Below are 25,670 nucleotides of genomic sequence, written 5' to 3'. Positions count from 1 at the left end.
GGGAGGTTTGTCCTTTCCCATTCCCGTTCTTTCGTTTCTTCATCTAGAAAGTTTTCTGAAATACAAGGTCAATAGAAAATAAAATAGAATACGGGGCTGGCCCCGTGGCCGAGTGGTTAAGTTCGCGCGCTCCGCTGCAGGCGGCCCAGTGTTTCATTGGTTCGAATCCTGGGCGCGGACATGGCACTGCTCATCAAAACCACGCTGAGGCAGCGTCCCACATACCACAACTAGAAGAATCCACAACGAAGAATATACAACTATGTACCGGGGGGCTTTGGGGAGAAAAAGGAAATAATAAAATCTTTAAAAAAAAAAAAAGAAAAGAAAAGAAAAGAAAATGGAATAAAGGACCTAAAGCTAGTGGATATTCTAAAAGATAAGGCGTTAATAGAGATGAAATGGGTGTTTTTTCTTAAACTTAATGAATAGTGCATGAAATCTGGCATGTGGTTATCTCTGTAGTTTGTTCTTCTTTTGCCAATATATTTTAGCCATGGTCGTTGCAAAGATCAGAGTAATTCTCTTATCCGATGAAACGAATTCGAGGACAACGTGTTAGTTTGGAGAGCACGCCTCCTAAAAGCAGGCAGCAGGCCTCATGTGCCATTCCAAGCTCAGGTCAGGATTAGAACAGCAGGGGAAATAACTGAATACTCATGTTGGCAAGGGCTACCATCAAAATTCTCCCACTTTCATGACCCACATTAACAATTTAAAAAGCAAACTTTTTCCAAAGTGGCAGGTGCAATAAGGCATTGTCTGCAATGGAAGAATTCTAAACTCTGCCTACATAAAGAGAGTTAATGAAAATCAGAATATGTACTTTAAAGAACACATCAGGAAAACTTGGCAGAGGTGAAAAGTATTCTCTGTCCCTTATTACAACATTTCTGCCCTCGTCTCATTTTCTGATAATTTGTGATGGAACATTTCCCACTGACAAGTACACTCTGCTCTTGGAGAGCAATTTGTGTCTTCATGATGCTGTAAATGTGATGGTGGAATCAAGATGTTCAGTCTATGGGCGATTCCTATCAGAATATAACCCTGCTAGGTCTCTCCAGCACAGACGCCTCACTGTCTCGTCCAGGTGTCATGAATAGGCCACACAAGCGAGACAGGAGAAGACCACCACCGGGGAATTCCCACCACCTGGGTCTCCTCTGCTTGCCTCCCTATCACTGTCAAAGAGTTTGAGCAGTTCAACTAATCCATCCGCATCCGACCAGGGCTCCTCTCCCAGTCGCTTCGGTTCAGGGAGCAGAAAAGTTGCAGAGCTTCTTGGTCCTTGTTGAGGGCTGCTGATCCTTAAAATACCATATTCTGATAAGAACATAGCCTTGTATAGCATCTCCAGCTGACTTGCCTCCATTCTTCCTGACTCGAGCTTGCCCAGCTAGTCAGAAATGCCTTGACAACTGCTGTTTGAACAAGGCCTTTTTCTCTCCACAAAGCATGAAGCTTAAAGAAATTGATTATAACTTCATTAGCTAGGAGAATCACATAGAAGTATTGTCAACCAGGAAATCTCATAAGGCCTAACACAATGGTGAGACTAACTTGATGCTGCCAATTCAATTGGCTGCTAAAATATACTTGAGTAACTATGCCCAGAACACCAAAGAAATGTGTAAGATAAATGATTTCTTTTAAATGCTCTCAAACAAACAAGCAAAACCCCCTTTGTTAAATGTCTTCAAACATTAGATTTTCTGTTTAAACACACTATTCAAAACATTATCCCTGTGTTATAACATAGAAAGAGAGCAGGAGCTGAGACCGGCCATCTGGAGGACATGGAGCTTGCAGGTGGCCTGCTGAAGGGACAGGAAGAATCTCCAGATTTGGCTTTAGGTTTTTATTCTCCCCTCCTCTAGTACCCTAGTGTAGGTACACACGATGCCTTCCCTGAAGTAGAACAAAGAAGGAAAGGAGAAGAGAAGGGAGAGAGAGAGGGACACAACTTTTCCTTCCTCATGGCAGTTTTTCTTTATTCTCGTTGAGAGAAGAACAAGCTGGAAAGATGCATTATGATAGGGAAATTGCTAATTGAGCAATTGGAGTCATCAGAGAACTCCCACTCTGTTGCCACGAACACAGAGCTCCGGCAGCCTGCAAGGATGCTTGACACCGAATTGTCCTGAAGTGAGTGAAGGATAAGCCTAAAGAAGTCTGGCCCGCAAAAGGATTCAGGATGCTTTTAAGGAACCCCCTCATCAAGTTCTAGGAATAAAACCAAGCTAAATTAAGCTTAATTCAAGATGAGAAATCATTCCTTAGACCTGGTTTTCTTTTAAAAACATACTCTCTTGAGCTCATTTTTAAAGCTAAGATGAGCCTTATAATATTAATATTGTTCAGCTTCAACCAAACCCTGCCAGAGTGTATGTGTGTAGCAATACCATTTTCCTATTTAGAATGCTGGATCTTATTTACAAATCTATATATTTTAGGAACTAAAACTTTTGTAGGTTAAATCCACAATCATAAACATTTAAAATGATGTTAAAGTTCAAATCTAGTCACCCACTACCTGAACACGTTGTCCCAATTGCTGTACTTTGATAAATATAGTTCTGATACTTGCTCAGTATTCTGGGTTTGTTTATTTCTCTCATGACAATATTCAATTCAACAGCAGTGATCCTGTAAGAGTTCTTGTGGCCAAGATTAAACAATGTATTCTAGTCCTTTCATAAGAAAACTGATGTAAAAATAAATAGAATGTCTGCCAATTAAAATAATATAAAGCATCAGACCAAGTTAAAATCATTTATTGATGGTAATTATGATGAAAACAAAAGGATAGGTCACAGCAGAAGAAAAACAAGGAGGCTCTGATGCAAAATTTTCAAATTTTTTTTTCTGGTTAGGTGAAAAATATTTTGTGTACAAATAGCCTTGTTTAACAACTAATTTTGTGTTTCTTTTTAAAAAAAGATGAATTATCTTTTTAAAAATGTTCCACAGATGTGCAGTCACTCCCAGATGTAGGTAGAACTCAATATTTGTGGTTTAGAAATTACTGTCTCAGAAAGAGGGTGATCTAGCCACTAGAGAGATTGAGTTCTTAAAATGGCTGGCTTAACTACTGTTGTCCAGATGTATTTTTGTCTTCCTCCATCTCTATTGTGAATCGTTTAAAACAGCATGCTCTACAGTTTGAATATGGCCCACATTTTAAATTAAATTCACCAAATTTACTCAATGTGCTCAATGTACCAATTTTCATTGAATAGAAGTATTTCTATAAATTCATAATATCACTGAAAGGCAGTATGAAGCTAAGCACAAGAATGGTTCTAAAAACTCGTTTTATCCCAGAAGTAATTAATCTTGGTACCAAAATCTCACACAAATATTTATTTGCAAAGAATTCTAAGCACGTCTCTAGAAAACCACATATATAAACAAACTACATGAGCTGTTTAAAAAGACTCTCCACCAAATTGGTGGTTCTTTCATGTTGTTTTAATTACTTTTGCAGAAATGCATTGTGTGTGAAAGACCTACATGATTTTTGACTGGATAGGGATGTTTCATTTTTAAAAAGTAAAAATGTCTTACAGTATTACCACAGTTTATTGAGACCAGTTCTTCCAAAAGCTAAGCTACCTTCTACAGGGACAAATTTTCTAGAAAAAGAAATCGAGCAAATGGAGGAAAGAGGAGGTTGAGATCATAGGATCTAAAATATAGATGTTCACTTCTCCCCTCTCTGAATTACTGGGAAAATTTTCAGGTCAAACAGTAATTTATGGGCCCTCCTAGAGGTCTTTGATTTCATGATACTGGCTTGTAAGTCTCTCAATTTGCTCCAAGGCAATTCTAAGCATATTTAGGAATAGGTCCTGTGTGTTTGAGACCACCCATGTCACTTTACTTGGCTCCATCCTAATCTTCATTTGTTCAGTGACCTTGTAGAAATTATAACAGCCATATATCTAACCAACACATCTACCCACACCCAACCAATTTATATATAAATATAAATCTGTGCTTTTGTTCATACATTAGACTTAATCTGCTGTTTGTTGACAATGTTGTCTTGTGATGTCATACAGATTGATGTCTCCACTAACGAGAGTGAATATTTCTTTGATAATTATCTGGGGAAGAGAAAAGTCCTTAGACTGAAAACTGGGCCTTGAAAGACAAACTTGAGATTTATTCATTCTTTCATTCAGTGAATATTTATTGAGTGCTTACTACACACCCAGCAGTGTTCTCCAGCCTGAACCACTGCCCAAAGTAGAAACTACAGAGGGAGGCAAATTTTACTTTTAACCTCTTAGGGTTCTTTTGGCTGGGCCTGAGAATTAAATTGACATAAGATATATCAAAAGGAGAAAAGCATACAAATACATTTAATACAAGTTTTACATGACACAGGAGCCTTCCTAAATAATGAAGACTCAAAGAAATGGCAAAACCTATTGCTTTTTTGTATTAGCTTGACCAAAAAGAGGCAATTGTGGAAAAGTGATTCAACTATGGGGGGAGGCTAAAGGAAAATAAGAATTATTTTACCAAGGTCTGTTTGTATAGAATCCTTGTGGTCTCAACTTCTCGTCCTTGATGATAAGAATGTTACTTTCCTTCTGGTATATGTACAACATCTCTCATATAGGAATTTTATGTCCCATTTTTAAGAAAAAGAAGGAAGGTCAGTGTTTTTCATGTATTTGCTGTTTTTCGAGAGCCTTTAACTCAAAATAGTCAATATTCCAGAGAGGCATATTTTGGAGTGGTGTGTTCTGAACTCCTTCAAGATCATAAAGCCACAACACTCTCAGCGTTTCCATTTGGATGCCAAAAAGGCATCTCCAGAAATGTCAACAACATGGTGGAGTGAACTGTTTCCTTTATCTCTCCTCCTTTGAACTACAACGAAATGGACATTCATTGACCAATGGAGGAATCCCACACAGCTGTATATCTGAAGGTGGATTGATAGCCCTTAGGGAAGTGGGAGAGATAGGTGAGAACCCCCTGGTCTTCCCTGGTGGCTCTGTGCATGCGTGTGAACATTTTCCTGCCTGGTGAGAGTGCCCATAGTACCACTGTGCCCCAAAAGTGGGAACACGCCCTGAGGCAAATGTAGGAAGAGGCAGTGGCAGCCCTTAACCCACTTGTGATCACTTTCTTGGCAGTGGGGGAACACATGGTACCCCATGAGGCTCCAAGGAGTGGTCCTGGCTCAGTCCCTGTGAGGAGGCCCCACCCACCAAGCACAGAGGCTGACAGGACCACAAGAAGAGCTAGCAGCAGGCCCATACACCAGGGTGAGTGCATTCCTGGCATGTGTAAGCACCCATAGAACCACTGCCCCATGGAAATGAAAACACACCTTGGAGAGACTGAAAGAAGAGGCAACAGCAGCCATTAGCCCACTCGTCATCACTGTCTTGATGGTGGGAGAGCCTACCACACCACTGCAGCTCCAAGGAGTGGCCCAGGCTTGAACCCCATGAGGAAGCCCTGCCCACCGAGTAGAGTCTACACACATGTCTGAAAGTTCTCCAGGCTAAGCAAGCACCCATAGTACTCCCACAACTTTCAGTAGATGAGATGGGATCAGAAACTCAGCTCCTGCTTCTCCCTAGCTGAGCAGGTGGAAGCTATGACCTAATACTACCACAAATGCACTGACAAAAGATTAATTTATCAAACACCATGGGAAACTACAGTAACAATTCAGAACAGAAGGATAATGACAATTCTCCGGAAACCAACCCTGAAAGCATAGAAATTTACAATCTAAATGACAGAGAATTCAAATAGCCATCATAAAGAAACTCAACAAGTTACAAGAAAACTCAGAAAGACACTTCAACGAGCTCAGGGATAAAATTAAGGATAAGAAGAAATACTTTACCAAACAGATTGAAACTATTAAAAAAATCAAGCAGAAATTCTACATGTGAAGAAAACAATAAATGAAATAAAAAATAATCTAGAATCCTTAAAAAATAGAGTTGATATTATGGAGAAAAGAATTAATGAGTTAGAAGATAGAAATATAGAAATGGTACAGGTGGAGGAGGAGAGAGAACTAAGATTTTTTAAAATGAAGGAATTCTTTGAGAAATATCCAGCTCAATTAGGAAAAGCAAGATAAAGATTATAGGTATTCAAGAGGGAGAAGGGAGGGGCAAAGGAGCAGAGAACTTGTTCAAAGAAATAATATCTGAGAAACTCCCAAACCTGGGGAAGGTACCAGATTTACAAATACATGGAACTAATAGAATGCCTAATTACATCAATGCTAAAAGACCTTTTCCAAGGCATATAATAGTAAAACTGGCAAAAGTCAATGACAAAGAAAAAATATTAAGGGCAGCAAGGCAGAAGAAAATAACCTACAAAGGATCCCTTATCAGGGTTTCAGTGGATTTCTTGGTAGAAAGCTTACAGCTAGGAGAGAATGAAATATGTTCAAAATACTGAAAAACAAAAACTTTCACCCAAGAATACTCTATACAGCTAAACTTTCCTTCAAATATGATGGAGAAATAAAACCTCTCCCAGATAAATAAAAGCTGAGGGAGTACATTGCCACTAGACCTCCCCTACAAGAAATGATTAAAGATGCCCCTGCACCAGAAACAAAAAGGCAAAGGTCTGCAAAGCTTTGAGCAAAGAGATAAATAGAGAAAATCAGAAAACCTCAGCTCTCTATCACAACAGGGAAGCAAATATCCAATTATAACTTAAAAGATAAAGGGAAGAAAAACATCAAAAGTAACTATAAACATTTCAACTTAGTCACAGACTCACAACACAAAACAGAATAATTTGTAACAACAATAACTCAGAAGGGAAAGAGGAAAGAGACGGAACATGCTTAGGCTAATGGAGATAAGAGGTTATCTGAAAATGGACTATTTCAGCCAGAAGACCTTTTATACAAACCTCATGTAACCGCTAAACAAAAAATCAGAGAAGAGCCACAATTCACAAAAAAAGAGAAAACCTCCACAGAAAACCACCAAAATAAAATGGCAGTAAGAAATTTAAAGGAAGACAAACAATGAAAATATAGAGCAAACAGAAAACAAGAGATAAAATGGCAGTATTAAGCTTTCATATATCAATAATCACTCTAAATGTAAATGGATTGAATTCTCCAGTCAAAAGACACAGATTAATTGGATGGATTAAAAGATAAAACCCAACAATGTGCTGCCTCCAGGAAACATATCTCAACTCCAAAGACAAATACAGGCTCAGAGTGAAGGGATGGAAGATGATACTCCAAGTTAATGGCAAACAAAAAAAAGCAGATGTTGCCATACTTATATCAGACAAAACAGAGTTCGATTTAAAAAAGGCAATGAGAGACAAAGAGGAGCAGTATATAATGATAACAGGGACATTCCACCAAGAGGACATACCACTTATGAATATCTATGCACCTAACACAGGAGCACCAAAGTACATAAAGCAACTATTAACAGACCTGAAGGGAGAAATTAACAGCAACACAATAATAATAAGGGACCTCAAAAACAGCAGAATACCCATTCTTCTCAAGTGCACAGGGAACTTTCTAAAAGATAGACCAGATGTTGGGAAACAAGGCAAGCCTCAATAAATTTAAGAAGATTGAAATCATTACAAGCATCCTTTCCAACCATAATGCTATGAAACTAGACATCAACTACAGGAAAAAAACCAGGAAAATCAGAAATATAGAGAGACTAAACAACATGCTACTGAACAACCATTGGATCAATGAAGAAATAAAAGGAGAAATTAATACCTGGAGACAAACGAGAATGAAAATACCACATACCAACTCTTATGGGATGCAGCAAAAGTGGTTATAAGAGGGAAATTCATAGTAATACAGGCCCACTTCAACAAACAAGAAAAATCTCAAATAGGTAATCTTAAACTGCACCAACAGACCTAGAAAAAGAAGAACAAACAAAGCCCAAAGTCAGAAGAAGGAGGGAAATAATAAAAATTAGAGCAGAAATAAATGGAAGAGAGACAAAAAACAGCAGCAAAGATTGATGAAACTAAGAGCTGGTTCTTTGAGAAGATAAACAAAATTGACAAACTCTTAGCCAGATTCACCAAGAAAATAAGAGAGAAATCTCAAATAAAATTAGAAATGAAAAAGGAGAAATTACAATGGATACCACAGAAATACAAAGGATTATAAGAGAATACTATGAAAAACTAGATGCCCACAAATTAACCTAGAAGAAATGGACACATTCTTAGACTCATACAACTTCCCAAAACTGAATCAAGAAGAAAGAAAGACTCTGAATAGACCAATCACAAGTAAAGAGATTGAAACAGTAATCGAAAACCTCCCAGGGGTCAGCCCAGTGGTGCAGTGGTTAAGTTCACCTGCTCCACTTCAGCAGCACGGGGTTCATGCGTTCAGATCCTGGATGCAGAACCTGCACACCATTCATCAAGCCATGCTGTGGTGGCATCCCACATGCAAAATTAGGAATACTGGCACAGACGTTAGCTCAGTGACAATCTTCCTCAAGCAGAAAGAGGAACATTGACAACAGATGTTAGCTCAGGGTCAATCTTCCTCACACATAAAAAAGCATGTAGCCGAAAGTAAAATCAGAAGGCTCAGAATTACTGATGGGGCCCCTTCTACTTACATTATAGGAAGCAAATTTGTCATCCTAAATACCTGATGGCCTTACTCCTCATCCTCTTTCAAAAAAAAACCTCCCCAAAAAAACGAAAGTCCAGGACCAGATAGCTTCTCTGGAGTATTCTATCAAATGTTAAAGAGGATTTAATACCTATCCTTCTCAAACTATTGCAAAAAATCGAAGACGATGGGATGCTTCATAACTCATTCTATGAGGCCAACATTACTCTGATACCAAAACCAGACAAGGGCAACACAAAGATGGAAAACTATAGGCCAATATCACTGATGAACATAGATGCAAAAATCCTCAACAAAATACTAGCAAACCAAATACAGCAATACATTAAAAGGATCATACACCACAATCAGGTGACATTTATAACAGGGATGCAAGGATGTTTCAACATCTGCAAATTAGTCAATGTGATACACTACATTAACAAAATGAGAAATATGAATCACACGATCATCTCAACAGATGCAGAGAAAGCATTTGACAAGATCCAATATCCATTTATGATAAAAACTGTCAATAAAATGGGTATAGAAGGAAAGGACCTCAAGATAATAAAGGCCATATATGACAAACGCACAGCCAACATTACACTCAATGGGGAAAAAACTGAACACCATCCCTCTGAGAACAGGAACAAGACAAGTGTGCCCACTCTGACCACTCTTATTCAACATACTACTCAAGGTTTTGGCCAAGCAATTAGGCAAAAAACAGAAATAAAATGAATCCAAATTGGAAAGAAATGAAACTTTCACTGTTTGCAGATGATATGATTCTATACATAGAAAACCCTAAAGAATCCATTCAGAAAACTCTTAGAAATAATAAACAACTATAGCAAAGTTGCAGGGTACAAAATCAACTTATAAAAATAAGTTGCATTTCTACACACTAAGAACAAGCTAGCAGAAAGAGAGGTCAAGAATACAATCCCTTTTATAATCACAATGCAAAGAATAAAATATCTAGGAATAAACTTAATCAAAGAGGTGAAAGACCTATACACTGAAAACTATAAGACGCTTTTGAAAGACATTGAAGAAGACATAAAGAAATGGAAAGATATTCCATGCTCATGGGTTGAAAGAATAAACACAGTTAAAATGTCCATACTACCAAAAGCAATCTACAGTTTCAATGCAATCCCAATCAGAATCCCAACGACATTCTTCACGGAAATAGAACAAAGAATATTGAAATTTATATGAAACAACAAAACACCTCGAATAGCTAAAGCAATCCTGAGAAGAAAAAACAAAGCTGGAGGCTTCACAATATCTAGCTTCAAAATATACTGCAAAGCTATAGCAATCAAAACAGCATGGTACTGACACAAAAACAGACACACAGATCAATGGAAGGGAATTGAATGCCCAGAAATAAAACCACACATGTATGGACAGTTAATCTTTAACAAAGGAGCAAAGAACATGCAATGGAGAAAGGAAAGTCTCTTCAGTAAACGGTGTTGGAAAAACTGGACGGCCACGTGCAAAAGAATGAAAGTGGACCATTGTCTTACACCATACACAAAAAATAACTAAAAATAGATTAAAGACTTGACTGCAATACCTGAAACCATAAAACTCCTAGAAAATAATATAGGCAGTACACTCTTTGACACTAGTCTTAGCAGCATCTTTTCAAATACCATGTCTATTAAGGCAAAGGAAACAAAAGAAAAAATAAACAAATAGGACTACATCAGAATAAAAAGCTTCTGCAAGGCAAAGGAAACCAGGAACAAAATGAAAAGACAACTCACCAACTCAGAGAAAATATTTGCAAATCATATATTCATCAAGGGGTTAATTTCCAAAATATATAAAGAACTCATACAACTCAACAACAAAAAACAACAAACCCAATCAAAAAATGAGAAGAGGATATGAACAGACATTTTTCCAAAGAAGATATACAAGTGGCAAACAGACACACGAAAAGATGTTCAGCATCACTAATTATTAGGGAAATGAAAATCAAAACTGCAATGAGATATCACCTTACACTGGACAGATTGGCTATAATTAGCAAGACAAAAAACAACAAATGTTGGAGACGATGTAGAGAAAAGGGAACCCTCATGCACCGCTGGTGAGAATGCAAACTGGTGCAGCCACTTTGGAAAACAGTATGAAGATTTCTCAAAATATTCAAAATAGAAATACCATACAATCCAGCTATCACACTGCTAAGTATTTATCCAAAGAACTTGAAATTATGATCCAAAGAGATGTATGCACCCCTATGTTCATTTCAGCATTACTCACAATAGCCAAAACATGAAGGCAACCCAAGTGCCCTTCTACGGATGAATGGATAAAGAAGATGTGGTATATATATACAATGGAATACCACTCAGCCATAAAAAAGATAAAATGGTCCCATTTGCAACAACATGGATGGTCCTTGAGGGTGTGATGTTAAGCAAAATAAGCCAGACAAAAACAAATACTGCATGATTTCACTCACATGTGGAAGATAAACAAACACATTGATAAGAAGAACAGATTAGTGGTTACCAGAGGGAAAGTGCCTGGGGGGTGGGCAAAAGGGATAAAGGGGCATATATCTACAGTGACGGGCAAAAATTAGACTACTAGTGGTGAGCACAATGAAGTCTATTCAGAAATTGACAAATAATAATATACACCAGAAATTACACAATATTATTAAACCATTATGACCTCAATAAAATTACTGAAAAAATAAATAAATAAAGATAAGAGGCATCTCCAATTCAATGTGTCCATAACTAAAAGCCTCACATTCTGACTCCCTAACATGCACCACTCAGTGCTCCCCCATGTCAACTGGTGGCAATTCTGTTTCCAGTTGCTCAAACCAAAAGACCTGATTCCTCCCATTCCATATTCAAACCGTTAGGAAATCCTGTGGTCTCTACCTTCAAAATATATCCAGAGTCTGACCCCTTTCTACCACCTCCATCACTATCACCCTGGTAGGATCCACAGTTGTGGAGACCGGAATATCGCAACACCTTTCACACCAGTTCCTCAGCTTTCACCTTACTTCCTTATAGTCTATTCTCAGCACAGCAACCCAAATGATTCTGGTAAGATTTAAGTTCAAATGATGCCACACCTCTACTCGAAACCCTCTAATGACTGCATTTCACTAAAGAAAAGACAAAGTCCTTACTATGGCCTCTAAGACTCCCATGACCGCTTGCTCCCCGTTACCTGTCTGACCTCATCCCATGTCTTCTCCTAGCTCACTCTCCTTCAGCCACACTGGCCTCTGCACTCTTCCTTTAATTAGCTAGGTGTGATACCAACTTAAGCTTTAGGTGCTGGTTCTTTCCTCTGCCTGGAAAATGCCCCCCACCCGCCCACCCTTTAGTCACATGGCTGAATCTCATACCTCTTTCAAATCTTGTCTCAAATTTCACCTTTTCTATGAGGCCTCCCCAAACTATTGTAAATACAGCCCACCCCACACACAAACTCCCTGCTGGCATTTCCAGTCTCCCTTAACCTGCTCTATTTTGCCTATGGCACTTATTTCAATCTAATCAAACTTATTTATTACATTTTGTTATTGTCTGTTTGTTGCTGAATGACAGTGTTTTGTTTTGTTTTTGTCTCTTTGGTGTCCTGATGTATCCCAAGCATCTGGCATAGGATAGGTGCTCAACGAACAATTGTTCAGTGAAGGAACGTGAGCAAACAGATGCGTTCTGCCGTCAAGAAGCTTCCAGTTAATGGGAGTGGTAACTCTTGTCTCTCTAGGCTTCCTTTTGTGGTCAGGACCTCGATGAGCCCAGATGGGCCTGAGGGCATCAGAGGACACCTCCAGGTGAAGGAGGAAGGATGGCCTCTGTCACATGTAGCTAAACTGGAGCTGCTGGGCCACAACGTGAAAAGAAATGAGTTGTTCCTTTTTATGCTCCCAGCCTTAGTGAAGTATATTTGACCAACAAAATTGTAGTGTATTTAAAGTGTATAGCATGATGATTTCATAGATGTACACATTGTGAAAGAGTCCTTCCGTCGAGTTAATTAACAAACCATCACCTCAGCCTCACATATTTACCTTTCTTTTTTTTTTTTTTTTTTTTTTTGGTGAGAACACTTAAGTTCTACTCTCTTAACAAATTTCCTTTATAAAGTATAGTATTATCAACTATAGTCACTACGTTACACATGAGATCCTCAGATATAACTGAACATCTGTACCTTTCAACAGCCTCTCCCTGTTCCTCCACCCCCACCAGCTCCTGGCAATCACCATCCTACTCTCTGTTTCTATGAATTCAACTTTTTTTCCAGATTCCACATATAACTGCAGTATTTGTCTTTCTTTGTCTGGTTTACTTTACTCACCGTAATGCTCTCAAGGTCCACATATGTTGTCACAAATGGCAGAATTCCTTTCTTTCTATGGCTGAATTATATATATATATATACATAAATTGAAATATATTTATGTATGTATACTCACAAACCACATTTCTCTCCATTAGAGAATCATTGGATTAATAAGCACTGATTGTGGACATTAGGTTGTTCCTATATCTTGGCTATTGTGATAAATGCTGTAATGAACACAAGAGTGCAGACATCTCTTGAAGATGATTATTTTATTTCCTTTGGATATATACCCAGAAGTGGGGTTGCTGGATCATGGTAGTTCTATTTTTAATTATTTGAGGAACCTCCAGACTATTTTCCACAGCGGCCACACCAATTCACACTCCCATCAACAGTGCACACAGCTTCCCTTTGCTCCACATCTTCTACAGCACTTGTTATTTCTTATCTTTTCGACAATAGCCATTCTAACATGTAACATGTAAGGTAATATCTCACTGTAATTTTGATTTGCATTTTCCTGATGGTTAGTGATGTTGAGCACCTTTTCATGTTCTTCTTGGCCATTTGTATGTCTTCTTTGGAAAAATATCTATTCAGGTCTTTGCCTGAATTCAGGAGCCTCCTATGTTGCCATCTTGTGATGTCTCCAGGAGTTAGTCCTTATAATGCAAATCACGTAGTTTTGTGTTCCTGTTTCTATTTTCCTTCAGATATTCATAAGTTGTTAATAAAATTTTATTAAAATATTCCTGCTTGCATTTAGCTGTGCTCTTAAGGTTTATCAGAAGTTAGCTGCCCTCATTTGAGGCCAGTTCCAATGAGGAGGCAGCACTTTGGGAGGTCAGCTTGGTTGTGAGTAGTCATAAGGCAAGAGGACTCTCTAGGGGACAGGGTCAGGTCAGAGGGCAGCAGCCTCATCCTCACTCCTGTGGCAGTCTCTCTCTGAGCCCACTCTTGGGAATGGATCAGATTTTCCTCAGGTCGCTGCTTTCTCTATGGCCTTCATGCTGCATGCTACTGGCAGTGACACCCATCTCCATCCGCTTTAACCCAGGGAGAGTGCACCTCCTATTGAAATGGGGAGCCAACTTCCTTTAACTATACTCACTTAGTTGTCTGTTTGCAATAGTTAGATAACGCATTGCTAAAACCCACTCTATAGATAACACCTGTGCTGCTTGGGTCATCATGGTAATGGGTGCTTAAGTTGTTTTTAGTCAACTCCTTGTCCAGTTCAGGCTGAAAAGACCACTGACTCATCAACTGGATCTGCATGAATGCCTGATAGGTTATCTCTTGACATCAGGGGGCCAAAAACTCCACTCTCAGGTCATGCTAACACCATCATTTTGTGAACACAGATCCTATGAAGAACCATGAAGCTTAACTACACTTGCACAGATCATCGATTACATCATTTCTCCTTACTTCCGATCATCTATTCCCACACTTGAGAGTACTCTGTCCCTCTATGCCATAAATATCCCTAATCCTAATTTTCCAGGAGGCAGATGTGAGACTTGTTCTCCTGTCTCCTCACTTGGCTGCCTTGTGAATAAACCCTTTCTCTGATGCAAACTCATCATCTCGGTGATTGGCATACTGTGCAACGGGCAAAATGAGCCTGGTTCATTAACACTATAGTGTCTCTTATTCATTCCATCCCCAAACTTGTCAGAACTTCTACTTTCTCAGGCAAAGCGGGCTCAATGAGTCATTAGGAGGTATAATCAGTGCTTACTAATCCAATAATTCTCTAATGTAGAGCTACTCAGTGATGTGAACTCTCTCAGGCAGTTCAGGAGAGATCTGTTGAGTTAAGAGAACCTTCCAGGGCCCCCAGACCAGGCCTCATAGATAACTAATGCCTTCACCAACTCATCCAGTCCCCTTCTCTATGGTTGCCCTCCTCAGGGAGTTCACATTTGGTGCTTGGTATGACAGGGAATATGAACAGTCTGAGAAATTCTAGAGGAAAGAAAAACTAGTTAATCTAATTGTTTCCTGATGATAAGAAATTTTAGTAGAAGTAGAATTAATTGTTTAAAATTATAACAATGCCATTTAATAAAACATTCACATTCTGAAGAAATAGTGATCCTTCTCTGTGCCCAAATAAGGTACTCAATTAAAGAAACTGTCTCAATTATCTTATATCCTCTCCAGAAGCTAGCACAGTGCCTGGCCAAATAGATGCTCGATAAATGGAAACAACCCAACAGCAAGTCAGCCACCAAAGTCAAAATACAGAGCTCACATTTTCTCCTTTCTCTCCTTTACACCCAACTATAGATACATGTCACAGCTATGTCTTTAGTCCCCGAAACAAACACACCATTTTTTCCTAATTAACTAACAGGGTCCATGGCATTGCACTATAATGCATGGTTGACACATTTTATTTCCTAGGAGCCAAATTTAACAGCTTTTGCAATTTTCCTTTGATTTCCAAATTTGAGCTTCCTTGAAAATTAATTCAATTATGGTTTACTGTAGAACTGCACTTAGTGGAGTCATGGACAGCAAACCCCAAACTCTCCATTCAGATTTAAATCATCTCAACTTGTTGTTTCATGTTGCCCTCAGGTCTTAAACTTATGCCTTCCAATGAGGTCTTGAAAGGAAGTCACTGATCTGACTGGCCATCAGTCCAAACTCCTACCAGCTAAGGCATATAGAACACAGACTTCCTGATTTATTTTATTTTTAAGTTATTTCAGTAGGGTTTCAGGATTTTTTAATCATTTTTGTGCCATGGACCTTCTCAACAGTTTGGCGAAATCAATGGATACATGCACAAAATAAAATACGTAGAATTATGAAGGAAATAAATTATTATTATTTATAATTTTCCATAGGACAATATGGAATTTTCTATTCTCTGAAATTTAAATCTACGAATAGAGGTCTTAATTATTCATATTATTTACTATTGTAAAGTACCACCTCTAATATACCTAGATTGACTTGGAATTTAACATAGAATTAATAATTTAACTATTTAAATTACAATCTATAAAAAAGCTATTAGTATTTACATCTAAATAAATAAATTAAGCAATCTTGGTGTCAGCGCCTCCTGGCTGACCACCTGAGTACCATACCTGATTTACCACATATTGACTCTCCCTACCAATATGATTTAGACCCTTAAACTTTTCCAAATTCCTCCCAAGTCAAATTACTTTTAATTCACTGGGAAATTCTTGAGGATTTCTAGGTATCGTTGAAATAGGATGCTCTGATACCTGTATAAATGGCTTTCTTCCATCACCTGCAATTTTATATAATTTATTCCTTCTGCATAAATATCTGGAATATATCTATGAATAAATGAACTGTCTGTGTTCTTGTTCTCTTCCCAACTAGGTATAACCCATGAAAAGATCCTTCTTGGTCCTTGTTCTCTCAGAGGATGAAGATGCAGCTGTCTGTGACCTGACATAGTTTGGGCCTGGAGTTTGCTCTAGAGACTTCTTATCTCCCTACAATTCACTGAGGTCTTGGAAGCACTATTTGAGTTGGAGATGATGGCCAAAGAGGAAAATGAACTCGATAGCTAATAATGATTATTAAACTAAATACTATTAAAAATAATTATTATTTATTACGATGTATAACTTACTTATAATAAAAATTGCCATTATTATTATGGCTATCATCATTGAGTTCATCTGTTGAGTAAGCATAAATATTTTACTTATAGGACTTGTCCTAATTTTGAATTTTATTGAAAGGTAGGATGTATAGCTCATATGTAGGCTTTTGTGCACACATATGTTATACAGTTTATTCAACAAGTGCTTATTAAATGCCTATTCGGTATGAGACACTATAGAAACTACTATTGATCTGTTAAGTTTGCCTTTTTGCCTTAGGAACTCTGGAAACCCCCTGAATTTAAAATGTTAAAATTATATTGATGTGTGCTACCCCAACTAAGCTTCTGACATTTTCCATCTCTAATTCTATTCAAGTGCAAAATTTCCAGCAATGAACAGTGGCTACTTTCAATTGGCTTTCAATACGTTGCAACGACACTTTCAAAACTCAATCACCAAGATCTCTCCCTTAGAAAATTGTACAAGGAATGAAAAATGCCAGGTCAAGGGCAAAATCATTCAGCAATTTAAAAGTAAAAGCAGAAATTTTCTGGAGAAAGTAATCTTTTACCTTAAGCTCTTGTTTTCCTTTTGAAGAGAGAAGTATGTGTCGTTAATTTTTTATGAAAGGTCATTTCCATTTTGTTTTACAAATAAAACAAGTGATAATTAAGCCTAGAAGTCAAGGGTTTTACCAAAAAGGATATGATGAGGCCGGTCCCAATTAGCAATTTATTTGCTTGATATCACAGCTTAAAAATGTGAGAAACAGAAAATACCCAAGTGAATCACACATTCCAAGGCCATTTCACAGTATCTTTGATCACAGAGATAAAGCTAATCCACTCCCCTTCCCTCAAGACAAGTGCATTAACAAGATAGACCTTTGCAGAGTAAAGATGAGTCGTATCTCATCAAACCAAAGCCAGTATTGATACCGGCTCCACACAAGCCTGACCTATGGGAAGCCATATTGTAGAAAAGAAACCCTATTGTTACTTTGAATGACCTCTGATTAACCAACCCAAACATGCTCTGTAAATTTTATGGCCTCTCCCAGCTGCTATAAGTTGATAACTTTCTTCTTTTGAGTTCCTTACGAATGTCATGAACCCAGGCAGAAAGTCTATGCTGATAGCCATCATCAATGACAACTGAAAGATCAGGGTATGGGACATTTCTCCGGTCTCTGATGCATATCCAGTGGAACAGCAGACTATTGAGAATAAGACCAGGTATCTGCCCCAACCTGAAGATCAGATGGAGGCCCCACTGGGATTAGGTCTATTTTTCAGGGACTGTTAAAACTTGGGTTTGTCTGTACTTCTTATCCTTCTGGTCTGAAACTTGATTATAAAATGTACCTTTAGATGTTGTTCCAAAACTGTTGAGCAAGTTACAAAATTCTAATAATGCAAAATGTCAACCTGAAGCCAGGAATAAAAGAATATTTCCAAATGAGTGCTAAACAATTTCATTCCTCTAACCCAGATCTACGCCCCAGTTCAGCAGGAAGTAGCTAGATCAGTCCTCACCCCAAATCCCTCAAGAATAAGAAATGACCAAGGAATAGGGGGATTGAAACAGGCAAACAGCTAGCCATTGATGATTAAGTACCTAGGAACTAAAGTTTTTTTTCCTTTTTGCAATTACTGATTATAGCTTTTAGCTGTTTAACCCACCCATTGTTAACTGTGCTGTTTAGGCAATATGCTGTCTGACTCACACTAGATTCCTATAGATAACAGCTCCCTGGAGCCTGGGTCACCATGGTAATGGGTGTGTGAGCTGTTTTTCAGGAATTAGAACCCGTCGTCCACTTCAGGCTGGTTGAGACCAACCACCCATCGACTGGGCCTGCGCAGATGTCCAATAATCAAAATTTTGACATCAAGGGGCTAAAAACTCCACACTCAGATCATGCTAATGTCGCCATTTTCTGAGCATGCGTCCTGTGAAGAGCCATGAAGTCTGACTACAATTGCACAGATCATCAGTTACCTCACCTCTCCTTATCTCCAATCACCTCTCTCCACATTTCAGACCACCTTGCCCCCCTATCCCATAAATATCCCTGAGTCCCTATTTTCGGGAAGCTGATTTGAAACTCATGCTCTCGCTTCCTCCCGTGGCTGCCTTGTGATTAAACCCTCTCTCTGCTGCAATCTCGTCATCTCAGTGTTTGGCTTTCCGGGCAGCAGGCAAAAACAAACCTGGTACAGTAACAGTATCTTACTTCCTGGAAAGACAACTGAACCAAACAGCTATCTGTTGGTTGGAATGACTTTAAATTATTTTAGAAAACGTCAAAGAATAAATTACATCTTCCTTCTTGCATTTATTTTTCCAGTTCCTTTTAAAAACAAAATGTTCATTTGGGGCCATGACAGCTAAAATAAAAATGTCTTTGGCACAAACTCAGCTTTCTACCCCGCAGGCAAAATATAAAACTGTTGTTAAATTGGAGTGGACCAGAAAACGGATGATAAAACTTGTCCATGAAACTTCTGCTAATAACAAACATTTGTCCCATGACATGACTGTAAGTAATAATGCGTGAGAGGGATGGATGTGTCACTGCCCTAGAACACGGGGTCTTGCTGCCTGGAAGGCAGTAGGGCCAACTTCACCTAGTCCTTCGGTCGTGGCTTCTCACGAAACTATTAAGGTTAAAAATGCCCTTTTGAAACTAGGAAATATTTGGGAAGAGAATTCTCTGGTGTTTTGGTCTCAGTTGGTCTTCCTTTAAAGTTTTAGAGGCAGCTTGGGTTGTTGTGTTATTTAATGTGAGCAAGCACAGAGTTCAGCTTCTGTTTTCTGCTTTGGCAGCCTTTCTGTTTCCTAAGAGTTATGCCATTTATGCATTTTGCGTCCATCTCTCTTTCACTCAATAGTCAGAAAGAGATAGGAAGTGACTTTGAAAGAGGCAAATAGGTGGGAGCTGAAGGGAACGTGTTGATAGCTATCACACTGTCAAAAGGCACTCGTCTTTCCTTTTTTCTGTCTCTGTTTTACCACATTTTATTGAACTTAAGACATCACTTGGGGCTGGCCCCGGAGCCGAGTGGTTATGTCCTTGCGTTCTGCTTAGGCAGCCCAGGGTTTTCTCAGTTAGGATCCTGGGCGCAGACATGGCACCGCTTGTCAGGCCATGCTGAGGCAGCGTCCCATATAGCACAACCAGAGTGGCCTACAACAGGGATATACAACTATGTACTGGGGGGCTTTGGGGAGAAGAAGAAGAAGAAAAAGAAAGAAGACATGATTGATTGTGAGATTCACCATTTTATGTACCAATGTGAAAAAAATATGTACACTTCCAGTCAATCTATGATATAACACCTTAATGATAGTCCTGCTGGAATCTTGGGTGGGCCACCCAGCCTTCCTTGCCCGGAAACTTCTTTTATCTATTAAAATTTTTTGGCATTTTCTCTTGCCTTCTATTGCACTGCTCGGCCTGTAATAGGCATTCTTTGGCACTTATCTCAGTAACAAAATGTAACAAAGGCTCATAGACCTGGAGGATTTGCCCTTCTTAGATCTCCTAAAGCACTTGGTTGCTCTTTCCAAGAAAAAGAGGAATTGTAGTCGTCTCTCCAACAAAGAACATTTGCTTCATTAGCATCAGATTCTTGGCCAGCTGCTGTCTTTCTGCATACACAGTCACTTTTCATGTCAAGACTGAATAATGGGATTCTCGTTAAAGACTTTTGAAACGGCAGTTACAGTCTATGTGCACCTTTCCCAACACTGCACATGAACTCAATCAACATGACAGCACAAACAGTTATGACCAAGTTTGCAGGCAGTGGCCACTTCCCCATGACTACTGCCTGGCTGACAGCAATTCTACAATGTCTCTCAATTTCAGAGATGCCAAAATATGAGAAAACTGTCCATTTTAGTATTAGCAGAACACAATATTATCCATTCACACACTGTAGAGGGGTGGCAAACTCAAATGTTGATAGGGCCAATTAAATTATAGACATTAAGTCCAGCTCTATTTAAGAAACATGTGCCCTCTAGGTCAAATATTTCCTGCCTCACTTTTAATAGAGATGTGAATACAAAGAAATATTGTAGGGGCCAGCCTGGTGGTGCAGCGGTTAAGTTCGCGCGATCAACTTCGGCGGCCTGGGGTTCTCCGGTTTGGATCCCGGGTGCGGACATGGCACTGCTTGGCAAGCCATGCTGAGGTAGGCATCCCACATATAAAGCAGAGGAAGATGGGCATGGATGTTAGCTCAGGGCCAGTCTTCCTCAGCAAAAAGAGGAGGATTGACAGCATATGTTAGCTCAGGGCTAATCTTCCTCAAAAAAAAGAAAAGAAAAGAAAAGAAAAGAAATATTGTACTCTATAAAGAAAGCACCAGGCTACGCAACTAGGAAATGTAGCAAACTGAAGAACTCATGTCCCATCTAAAGGGGACAGGTGCCACACAGCTCAGGTCAAATGTTACCTTATCAGAAATCCTTAAGACTTTGAACACGTTATTGCCCAATCTACTGGTTTTTAAAGAGAAACTGGGAATCTGAACTTTTATGTGAAATCTCTTAATTTTTAAATTTTGGCAACTAATTCAAAAATTTCAAAACGCACCATACAAAGTGATCTGTGTGCCACATTGCTATATAGGTCACCAATTTGTGGTCTATGCAAGATACACCTAACATAGATCAAAGACGTTGTATACACGGCCATCTGTCCTGTAGGTAGATTTAATGAAAAAAACTGTCAGCGTCACTGGAAAGCTGATCCTATCATGGTAACATCTTTGCCCGTGAAGCATCAGGCATATGAGGTGCCAGAAGAAATAATGAACCAGAAAGTCTTTTCAGTTAGTTCATTTTGAGTATTTTTCTTACAATTGTCTACGTGTAATAGGACCAACTCACAAGAAGGATTTTAAGGCTTGGAACTGGGAACAAGCAGTTTTTCAGAAAGCAAAAGTTGATTGTTTTTTTTGGCCCCAAATCTCTCTTTAAGAATGAGCATTACGGCTCTGCGTCCCAGTCTTGCTTGGTGCCCCTTGAACCGCGGTCCCTCACTGAACCCGCGGACGTGCTGTCCCGGAGCCTCCCAGCTCCTTGGGGCTGTGTGAGGGGAAAGCCCAGGCGTGCGGATCCAGAGGAGCTGGAAGTGGCTGACTACTTGGGAATGCCCCTTGCCTTGTCCCTACTTCCTAGGCCTAGAAAAAATAGTGCTTTCTTTTTTTGGAGAAGAGAGTTAGGAGAATAAAGAGTAGGGACTCTAACATGGCTTAGCCCAATGCATTTATCTCTGATTTAACGAATGGGAGTCGGCCAAGACGCTGAATCCTGAATAAACCTGCTCTCATAATGGAACTCAAGGTATGAGATCCTCCATGGAGACTTGATTTCCTGGGACTCAATTTTCCCATCTGTTACATGAATGAGCAAACAGATTAAACACGTGTTTTTCAATCTGTGTTCCAAGAAATTTTAGGGACTCAGATGTTGTGCTTAAGGAGAGGGATCTGGTTTTATATGATTTGCATTTGGTCCTAAAGGGAAGGCTTTCATTTATTGGGGAAATATTACACCTAAACAAAACAACAATAAAAACCCCGCAGTATTGGAACAACGCTGGCTAGGTGATCTAAGCCATCTGCCACGAGGCCTCTCTGGCTCTAACACTTTGATTATAAAACTTCCCCAACTTGCACATGCATTTCAGTACTGTCCTCACCAAGTAAAATGCAGAGACATTTTCAGATTAAATCATAACTCCAGCTATTACCCAAAATATGAGTAGATGTGAAAATTCTGATAAGGCTGAGTGTGCAAAAGTACAAATGGCTTTGATTTTTCTCTTCGAAATCAAGCTTTCTTTTTTCAGATTTTGCAAGAGATGACAGCAAACCACAGGAGTCTGGGAAAAGCACTCACACTAGGAAAACGGAGACCCTGAGTCCATCCACCGTGGACCACACACCCCCTGATTGAGCTCGCCCACACAAGCGAGGGCGAGAACTGAGGACGTTTTCAGCATGTAAAGGCTTCAGACCATTTTCTTCTGGAAATGCAGGAAATTGAAGTTAAAATAAACTCCACTATGCAGACCAGGCATAAATCTAACTACTCCTTAAACACACTGAGTGATTTCCCACCCTTTTCTGCCTGTGCCTGGACGGCCCTCCAGCCTGTTCGTCTGCACCTCTCTAAATCATGTCACACACAGGCTGAACGGTGATTCCATTTCCAGTCTCTGCATTCTTCCCCTCCTCCCAGGCCCGTAGCGCCTCTTATCTTTTATAAGTACCTTCTACAAATGGGTAGCTTTGTGAACTCCATTTGGACCTACACGTGTATGACTTTTACCCACATACTCCTGAATTTAGGGACCACAATTGTTCTTTTGTACCCCCCACGGTTTCTCATACATACGTAAGTAGGTAATCAATACATCAGTCGAACGATTAGAAATATTAATTGAATAACTTTGTATCTCTGGGGGAGAACAGTACTACTGTATGAGAAATGATCATACCGGGTTCAAAAGCACTTTGAGAAAAAAAATGAAAATGGCCTAATTGTTCATATAATGGTATGAGACTATGTTGTATCATAAAAAAGATGTTTATAACACAGCAGGGAGTGAAGAAAGGAAGATGTTGTGTAATGCTATACATTCAATGATATATTTAAAGAAAAATATTAAAAAAGAAAAGAAGATATTTCACAATAATGTTTAGGATTATTGGATTCATAGTAGTATTTTTCTCTATTTTTTCAAAACCTTGATAATGAGGCTTATATTACTTTTATAATGAAAAAAATAATAAGAAACATGGTTTCTATGCGAAAGGAATATCAGTGGGACTTTGTTACAACATGAATTTGAGGTCCACGTAATTGCCATTTTTTAGAAGAAATCATTTTCTTCTTTAAAATGTTCCTTTGTGGTAGTTCACAGAATAAAAGTTGATAGCCCCTTCTGTGGGTTTCATCACAGGTCTTTCTTTTAATAAATTCCATGCCGCGGAGAACAGTGTTGTACCAACACACCTGTGTCTCACGACCGAAGAAAATTTCGTAAGCAAACTGAACCAATTTGTTTCCTGGTATGTATTTATCCCCATTAAGAGCCCAGCAAGTGAAGAAACATGGTAATTATCCTGGAAGTCTCTAAATGCTTTCATGTTTTAATCCATAGGCTGGATTAAGTCCTGAAAGAGCCGATCTAGTAAAAGAAACAAAGTCTACTAGTTAACTGAGGAAAAACCCCAGAACATTTGTCCTCTGGCAAGTGACTGACCTAGATCTGAATGACAAGCTACTAGACAGTGTTTCCAGGGATGGAGGGTCATGTCTTCTCCCAACCCAGCTTTAAAGATGTGTGTGTATTTTTAAGAAAGTTTACTATCCCCAAGACAGCAAAAGAAAGTGGAATATTTTCCCTTTTTTTTCAGAAGGACTTGGGTACTTCAGAAAACCTACCTAAAGGAATGTGTCTAAAATAACACATTCCCCCTCCATATTTCTACAACTTGAAATACACACGAATCATTCCAAACTCCTTTTCTTGCCTCAATTCTGTTACTGCCTAAGTCACCCCCAAAATGCCCAATTTATCAATATAAAATTCCAGTTGAATCTCTCCTTCAGCTATTGCTTTTTGACACAGTCTCATGCAATTAGATATATTCACAACTGTGCTGTGGTATTCCTGAAAACGCTTGTATCTTCCTGGTTAAAAGAATAGCCTTTTCCAAACCCCTCCCCTTTCTCCTACTTTTTCCTGCCTAGGATGCAGATGTGAGAGTCAGAGTCACAGCAGCTATACTGCAAGTCTGAGGGAATAGCCAAGAGAAATGAAGAAATCTTGGTTCTAGCATTGTTACGGTGCTGAAATAAAACCAGAAATCACCTACCTTCACAGTTTTCTTATTATTTATTTAAGTCAAGATGATTGGATTTTTCTCTGGGTAACAGGATTCTTCTCTCTTACAACCCATTTATTGCCAAGCTCAGTGACTGCGGTCTGTTCCTTCACTGGCTTTCCTCTTTTATCTCGTTCTCTCTCTATTATTCTTAGTGCCACATGCAAAAATATGCTCATTTTGCTGACATATATGTTCTACTAAACCAGCGTTTACTAGTTTATGTGATCAGAATATGTGTTTGATGATGTACTCCACCAAAAAAAGAGGATGGGGGCATAGAATAGGGAGATTTTGTGATCAAATCTATTTGGAGAACATTAGATTCTCTGTTCTCCTTCTAGAGCTTTGCAATACACATAAAACTATTGCAGACTTTGAAGAGGACAAATATAAAGAAATTGGAATAAGATTCAAATGTTTCCCAAACTTATTGACCACTGAACTGATCTTTCCAGCAACCCTACCTACTTACTGTCCACCTCTCAGAATTAGAGCTGTCAGGCCACATGTGGGAAATACTGCACTACATTCATCCATAATTATTTTAATAATCATCGTTTAATATTTTCTTATTTGTAAATGACATATGTTGAGACTAATTTTAGAGAAACTCCCAGGAAATTCAAATCAACAGATATGTTGACACAAACCAAACAAAGGCAAGTAGCAGTGAAATTCGTGCTTGCTTCTGGCTAGTTACAATTTCCCATTTTCTTTGGCTCGAAGATGCTGCCCCAGACACTGAGAGTGATGGTAACCTGCATGTGCATTTGTGGAAGGAGACAACTCTTTGCAGACTCAATGCTTGAGACATGATAGCTTAATTAGTCTTTGCTGCTTCTCTCTGTAAGGACAGTTGCTATGATTCTGTGAAAGGAACAATTCTTGCTAATGTATGACATATTTGGTTTGTCACATGTTCTTAAGATCCTTCTTTACCTCTAATACCGAACTTGTTTTCCCTTGGGGGATGGTCTATTCTTTCATCAGAGGCATTTGACATACCTCCAAGAACTCCAGATTGTAACACTACCCCCAGCATCCTCCTGCAAATTACTCTGTGCCATGAGCCCCACTGGAGCCATCCGGGTATGGGTTTTTTTTCTCCTTTGCTCTCTTCACATCGTCTCAACTTTTGAGCCAGAATAATTTAAGTACTAA

General features: G+C 39.0%; 1 long non-coding RNA gene across 6 annotated transcripts in view; it reads right to left on the bottom strand.

Annotated features, from left to right (window-relative positions):
• The window catches only part of LOC111772542 (uncharacterized), a 217,885-nt gene that overhangs the window by 114,876 nt on the left and 77,339 nt on the right, over window positions 1–25,670 (bottom strand). The gene's annotated exons all lie outside the window — the stretch shown is intronic.

Source organism: Equus caballus, chromosome 2 (genome assembly GCF_041296265.1).
Source record: "Equus caballus isolate H_3958 breed thoroughbred chromosome 2, TB-T2T, whole genome shotgun sequence".
NCBI classification, from domain to species: domain Eukaryota; kingdom Metazoa; phylum Chordata; class Mammalia; order Perissodactyla; family Equidae; genus Equus; species Equus caballus.
Note: the sequence above shows the minus strand (reverse complement) of the source record. Positions and strands in the feature narration are given on the sequence as shown.